Source organism: Buteo buteo, chromosome 12 (assembly GCF_964188355.1).
Source record: "Buteo buteo chromosome 12, bButBut1.hap1.1, whole genome shotgun sequence".
In the NCBI taxonomy this organism is placed as follows: domain Eukaryota; kingdom Metazoa; phylum Chordata; class Aves; order Accipitriformes; family Accipitridae; genus Buteo; species Buteo buteo.
In genome coordinates this window covers 1888094-1895650 of record NC_134182.1, presented here as the reverse complement: position 1 = coordinate 1895650, position 7557 = coordinate 1888094, and positions in this window count along the sequence as shown.

The window sequence follows — 7557 nt, the reverse complement described above, 5'->3', positions numbered from 1 at the left end:
TCCAGAAAAATATGCCACTTATAGGGTGTATTTTTTTTACATGAGCGTGGAATGTGATTTTTTTGGGGAGGAGCCACTGTGCATCAACAGACATGAAGGGTGGGATGTTGCTGTGTTTGCTGGGGAGTTAGCACGTTCGGCTAGGAGGCAAGGAGATGCCTCCTGCCAGGAGAGACCTGGGAAAAGCTGCATCATTCCTCTGCCTGCGTTTCTCCTCCTGAAAAGTGGAGCTGATGGTACTGCCTTTCTATCCAAAAAGTCCTTCGTGGTGGCTTGTTATGAAATACTGGAAACTGCTATTAGTAGCACGTCCATAAAGACTTGATGCAAAGCCACAGGGAGATTTTTTTTTTCTTTTTCCCCCCTGTGGGGTTGTGCTGAAGTCCCACGGAGCAGCCCAGGAGGATGACTTTAGAAAGGCACTGGTTGCTTTTCCTGCTTCTCATCACCGGGCAGAACCTGAGGTGAGAGAGACTCATGCGTGATAATTGCTGTGTGCTGGGGCGACGTGGTGGTTATAAATAAATACATAAAACCAAATTACCTGTCCGGAGGCGAGCGTCCGGGCAGAAGGCATTATCTCTGTCTGCAGCTTTGATTGCACCGTGGAGCAGAAGAAACCCCTTCAGGTCTTTGATCTCCCTTCCCGGCTCCCGTGCCAAGATTTTGCAGTCCCTCCGGGTTCATCCAAACCTCCAACCATAGACACAGTTCACACTTCCCCCCCCCCCCCAAATTGGTTCCCAGCAAAACCAGCCCAGAAAGAAGAGGAGCTGGTGTGGCAGGGTGCTGGCTGCCATGCTTTGAGCAACCTCTTCGTTTTGGCTTTCGGGGTTATGAGTATCTGGTGGCCCTCAGGCTTTGCTCTGCTGCTCTTCCCATGAAGTGTTCAGCTCTCCTCCACAATCTCCCGACCGCTTGTTGTGGTTTTCACCCAGCCAAAGCCCTCGTGGGCTCTCTGGGTACCTCCCCTGTGTGCATCAGCATCTTGGAAGCTTACGGCCCCTTGCTAGATTGGTTGGAGATCAGCTGCTAATGGGAATTAGAGGCATGGGTCACGTAAGCCTAGTTTTTGGCAGCGTGTCTACCCCTGCGGTGTCCATGCCGGCAATTTCTTGGTGTCACCAGCCAGAGTCACCCGTCTGACTCCGTCCCCGACTGGCGTTGCCATCTGTGCACAATAACCGGTGTGGACACGCTCTCTCTCGTGTGCACAGCTGAAGAGATGGGCTGTCTCTTCCTACCCCGGTGCTTTATGCAGGTTGCACCAGGCAAAAGGTACCTGCAGAAGCAGATGCCTCTGCTCTCCCCAAAAGGTGCTTCGACCAGGGGAGGAGAGGTTTTGCACCGGTTTCACGTCTGAGGTGTGGTGGCAATAGGCAGATGAGGCTTGTGAACATGGGAGAGCTTCAACCAGAGAAGCCTGCTCCCAGAAGAAGCACGTTTCTTTTAAGCCAGAGGTATTTTGTGGCCTTTTATTTAATCCCACAAGTGCATTCGTGTCCTCTTGTTCTCTGTAACGCTAGCATCCCCAAAATACCTTAAATTCTCCATCTGGGGCCATGCCCTGGGATTTCTCAAAGCTGGGAGCTGTGTTTGTTTCTGGCGTGTTAGGAGGTCCTTCCTGGGCTGTTTTCAGTTGGATTTATAATTTCCAGATGTTGAGTCAGGCAACGAGCATGAACCCTGCTAAGATCATACACGGAAAGTGAGAAGAGTTCCCTTGATATAACCAGCGATTGCCTCAGCGAAATCTGCGACGCCTCTGAAGCTGCTGTCCCTGAATCCCTGCAACCCATCTCACCAGATTTTCTAAGCCCTGAAGAAGTTGCTTGTTAAGCCCCAGCTCCTGGAGTCACGTGAGTTTGTGTCCAGCCAAACTTTCAAGAGAGGCATGAAGTTATAGAATCGTAGAATCATAGAATCACTTAGATTGGAAAAGACCTTCAAGATCATCGAGTCCAACCATCAACCATGCCCACTAAACCATGTTCTGAACCATGTTATCTGGACCTAAAAGCCAGTTTGGGGATGGGAAGAGGGGGACTCTCCTGCATCCAGTGTGGATGAAGAGGGTCTGGAGGAAAGAGGTCCCTATGCTTCTTTCCTTGCCCAGATGGGAATGCCCTTTCTTCCAAGCTGTATATAGCCCTGATGGTGTGGACTGGACAGCAGCGGGAGGCCAGGTTGCATGGTGAAGGATTAGATAATTTCCTTCCCTTCTCTTCTGGAAGGTGTTTTGATTAGCATAACCATTGTGTTCCCAAATTAGCTCAGTGTTCCTGGCTTTGCCCTTAGGCTGGCTTTTCCTGTTACAAGCCTGCTCTGGCACAGTGATACAGCTTTCCAGGCACCGCACAGCTTACGTTGGGATGGATCCGGCTACGCTCAGTCTACCAGCTGCCCTTCCTGAGTGACCTCAGGCTGATGCTGGGACTACGGAGAGCTGGTCCTACAGCCCTGCAGCTCTCCCATACCTGGGATAACTGCGTGGAACCTTTCAAACAGCCCAGGTTTTCACGTGAAGCTTGTGGGACGGTGGCATGTGCTGGACCGACACCAGGAGCAGCCGGGACAACGGTGTGTCTCCTTCCCTGCCATCGCGGCAAAGAGAACGTTAACTTCTGGCACAGGCTAAGGCGCACACCTCTGGTATCTCAAGCCATCCTGGCTAGATGGGTCCGAGCCCATCTAACACATCCCTCTGCCAGTCACTTGCCCACTTCTGTTTTCCTCCCGCCAAGCATCATTCTGAACTGAAGCAATGCAAAGTTCTGGGAGAAAATTAAGAGTAGAACGTGAAATATTTCCCAAGTACCAACAAGATAGACACAAACACACAGAGCGTGATTAATCAGGAGCTGCTTGCAGAGCGGGTCTAGTCGGGCACACAACTGAGAAGCTGAAGTTACCGGTTGGCACATCTGTTTGTGTGTCAAGCCTTATTCCCAGAAGATGTGTCCAGGGGTCCAAAATCAGCTGGTTAACACTCATTCACTGCCAGCTGAGCCACGGGAGGTGGTGTAGCTTCACAACCCTCCCTCTGTGGAGATAAATCTGTTTAAGTAAATTCTCTGACAGGACAGGTTTAAGTTCTGCTTAAAACAGCTCTGAAGAGGGATGGAGGAACTGATGAGCCACATGGATATTTGGCTTTGCCCCATTGCAAAGCGCATGTCATCATGCCTTGAAATGGCCCAGAGCAATCTTCCACCAGATTTCAGATGGACTTACACAGTGGGAGCCCTGTTATGGCCAGGAGGGGAGAAGAAAGGGTGCTGCAAGAACATGATGTTCTTGATGAGGCCAGTGGGCAATGCGGGAGGTAGCTGGGGAGGAAAGAAAGAGGTTACCTTCTCAAAACCTTCATCAGCTACTTTAACTCCAAGCTCCTCATCAATGCCATCTACTTCTGTAATAGTTTGATCGTCAGCGGGCCCAAAGACAAAGTCATTGGAGCTTTTGGCTTCTGGTTGCCATTTGTGCAGGCTGGGGTGGCTGGAAAGGGGAGGGAAAGAATAAGCTTAAGTACAAATGTGCTCCTCGTGACTAGAGGTGGAGGTGTTAGTACGAGAGCGGGGGCTGACCGGCAGCCACCAGCTCGTGCAACCAGGGACTCCTACACCAGGTCATCTTGTCCTCAGGGTCTGCCCGCTCTGCTCATGAGATATCCACTCCTTCTCTGACCTGGGAGAGAGATGGCCATTCCTGGACCCCGTCTTGGAGGGCTGTCCAGCTGGTCTCTGGCTGCCAGTCCACCAAAGTGGGGGTAATCCTGCAGGTCCTGGTTCATATTTCATATTCAGGCGGTATTTTCCAATCCCACATAGGGTTGGGTTGAAAACAGGGGAGGCCAGGGCGTACCCTGCTCCAGAAGCAGGCACAGCTGTGGCGTGGTGCATTTTCTAATCCAAACCTCAGCCGTTGTCACCGCAGAAACATGGGCGAGGAGGGAGAGGAACGATCCAGAAGCTTTTGCCACCGCCTCCCTGCGGTCGCACCGCGGCCCCGCGTCGTGCTCCGCTGCAGCATCCACCTCCAGTTTCCATCGCTGGAGCAAAGCCGCCGCTTATTAAACCCAGACCAGCGAGTGCTTGGCAAGGCACACGGGCCGGGAGGGAACGCCAGGGAGCCGAGGGGAGGCCAGACAGACCGATTCCTGCTTTTGTAAAAAAAAAAAAAGGGAGGCTGCTTCCAGAGTCTCCGAAGGGATTGAGCATGGATGTGGCGTTGTTTGGAGGATCAGCCCGGCTGGTAGACAACGCAGCATCATGTCCATAGTGCAGGCAGCAGCCAAATCTTTAGCAAAGGACTCCTCTGCTCTCATTCCTACCAGTTTTTTGGGCGTATTTCTATAGCAGTAAGTATCCCACAGTGGGAGCGAGGGTGGCAGGCACCTCCCCACCTCCCCATGGGCTCAGGATCGAAATGCACCACTGAACCCGGGCCAAGCTGACCGCTCTCCTGTAAGAAAACACAAGCCGTGCCTGTCTGCGTGCTCAGCTGCAGCCTGGACGCAGATTGCATGGGAACGGGACGAGGCGCTTGGTCGCAGTCCCGGCTGGCTCCCCAGGTAAGATTTCGTGGTCGTCTCTGCACGATTGAGCTCGGACCTTCAGAAGGAGCAGGGCTGTGAGGGACCTCAGGGAGTCCTGCGGACCTTGCGGCAGGGCTTGTTTGACGACTGCTGCGCAGAGCTAAAAATACCCCGGCGATGGTTATGAATTTAGGATAACTAATACATCCAGTGGAAAGATTTGGAGCCGTTCCAGGGCTAAACAACAGCTTCTTCACCAACGGCCAAAGACTTGTGGATGCAAAAATAACTAGGAACTGAAAAACTTGGAGCAAGGGATTTTCAAATCAAACCCAAGAAAAACTTTCTAGCGGTGAGGACGACCGTGGATAATCGCCAGCACTTTGGTTGTTTTAACAACAGGGTACACAGACCACTGGATTTGGGCTGGATGCTGCCTCTGGGCAGGAGCTGGGAGAACTAGTAGTTAGGGAGAACTCCTTCGATATGGGGTGAAAGCAAATTATACTGATAATATAGGAGCCAGCAGCCTGGATCAGTAGGCGCTTCAAGAACCAAAGGGAAACACCATGGTGGGAGGTGTGGGCTTGACATCTCAAAAGAGTGGGGAGAAAGACCCAAGAATAGGCCAGCTGGAGACCGCGGATGCTGGGAGGGGTGCTGTGGGCTGAACCAGCTTTGAGCCACGTGAGTATCGGTGAGCAGAGGGCAAGCGAGGGTTTCAGACATCTGTCTGCAGCCCCGAAACGCAGCTGGGGAAGGAGCAGAGGGAGCCGTCCTCTGAGCACATCTGTGCCACGGTGGCAGAGAACGCCCAGGTTCACATCCCAGCTCCGCCTGCCCGGGGTTTCACCCCACGCCGTGCATTTCCCCCCACACGTGTCCCTTGCTGTGCCCTCACTGCCGTTCCACGCTGAAGCGGACACTCCATTATTCATTTGGCCGGAGACGATGAGAGTGAGCCCACCACCCTGCGCCCCGGGTGCTTGGCTGGGGCAGCGCGTGCCAGTCCCTGCCCCGGTGACTAATGAAGTACACGGGACAAACAGCAAAAGCTTTGCTGAAAAAGCTCGAGAGAGCCCAGCCCCACATCTCCCACACGCGGCCGGTATGAGATAACCCCCCCAGTCCCCCGGGATGCTCACGGCTGCCTGCTCCACTGTGGCTGTAGCTGGGGAAATGGGAACCCGTGGGGCTTGGGACGTCGGTGCTGTTCAAACCCTGCTTTCCTGCTTCCGAGTGTTTCGGTTTGGAGAAGGTCCTGGGTGGGTTTAACGAGCTGAGGATCCCAGGGTGACTGGGGCAGGGCTGGATCCCAAACTGGGAGGGCTGAATGTTGGGCCACTCTCTGCCCATGGCCATCCTTTACATTCATGGGTCTTCCCGGTCCAGGTCCTGCCTGAAGCGGGGAGCCCGGCCCTGCCCGATTTGTCTGCAGTCTGTAGAAAAACCCCACAAGTCTCCAAGTTCTCATGAGTGCTGAGAATAGAAGTGCCTATTTCAGGTCCCTCTGCAGAAGCCATATTATCATAATTAGCCAAAACTTTTCCCCATTAGCATATTTTTTCTCTTCTTCCGTCACATCAGCCTGCATGAAACAGTCACTTATTCTCCTTGCCGTTGTGTCGAGATGTACCAGGCTGCGGGCAGGACCTGCTGCTTGTCCCCAGCCCGGCCTCAATAGCACGACTTGTTCTCTGCGCAAGGGGTGACGATGCGGTGGCAGCCGATGTAAATCCCAGGGATTTGCCAACTGCCGCCCCGTGAGAAGGTCTGGCCACTGAAATACAGTAACATTGGTGCCCCAAGCATCTACAGCTGCAAGGAGAGAGGTGGCAGGAGGCTGGAAGATCCCGACAGCCTGCGCTGTGATGTCAAATTATGGCTCCCTCCCAGCCGCTTTTATAATAAATCCATTTCTTACTCCACGGTCAGTGCCTAGCAAGCGCAGAAGCCAGAGTGCGCACCACAAAGTGGCCAGGGAGGCGCAGGAAAGGGAGAGAGATGGCTTTCAGCTCGGCTGAAGATGCGGAGGCATGGGACACATATCCCCTTTTGTGCGATTTTGGGTGAAAAGCGTAGCCAGTGCAATGTGTGTATTACAGAGCAGGCAGCAAACCTCTGCTCTATCAGCCTATGGCTCCCGTTTGGTTGGGTGTCTGGGTGGTCGGTTGGTTTTGGAGGCACGTTCTTGGGGGAGACGGACCTTTGGGCCGAGATGGTTCTCACCTTCTTATGGCCCAGACGGGCAGGGTACGGCATCTCCCCAAGAGTGCCCTGGTTCTTCTCCAGCACTTCAGCCTAATAGTTGGTCCCTTCCGATGTGAAGGGAATCCCTTCCAACCCTTCCCTTTTCATTTCCAAGGAACCGGGGCATCCAAATCACTTCCAGACAGCTAACTCCCTCCGATTTCTTCTGTCCGGCTGTGGGAGGTCACGGCCAGGCGAGGAGGCACGCAGAGGACAGCCACCACGCTGGGTGGCACTGGCCACCGTGGGCCACTCTGGGCATGGTTTTGCCCCCACCCTGGGACCCACAAGCTGGTGGGTGACGGACCAGCCCCAGCCCCACAAGCCGAGCCCCAGCGTTGTTTAACCACACGACGTTTGCCAACCTTGAAAAAAAGCTCCCGCAGGGATGGGGGCATTTTTAGGGTTTGATCCGTTTTACGATGTCCCTCGAGGAGGGTCCGGAGTGGGAACCGGCACCCTCACCCCTTGCAGGGTTTTCCCACCCATCCCCTCCCAGCCGTGCCTTAGGACTTGTGCCGACACCCACGGCCGATCCCCGCCCCGTTCAACCCACGGGGGTCAAATCTCTACGAATTTTCCCCAGCTCGGAGCCCTCGGTACCGACCCTCCGGTCTGTCTGTCCGGCTCGCAGCTCCCCCGCTGCCCAAGCCACCCCCTCCGGCTCCGGGCGAGGTTCCACGGCGAGTGGGAGAAGGACTCGGGGGGGAAGAAAAAAAACCTCTACACCCCCCCAAACCCAGCACCGGGGTATCCCCGTTCGCGGTGAG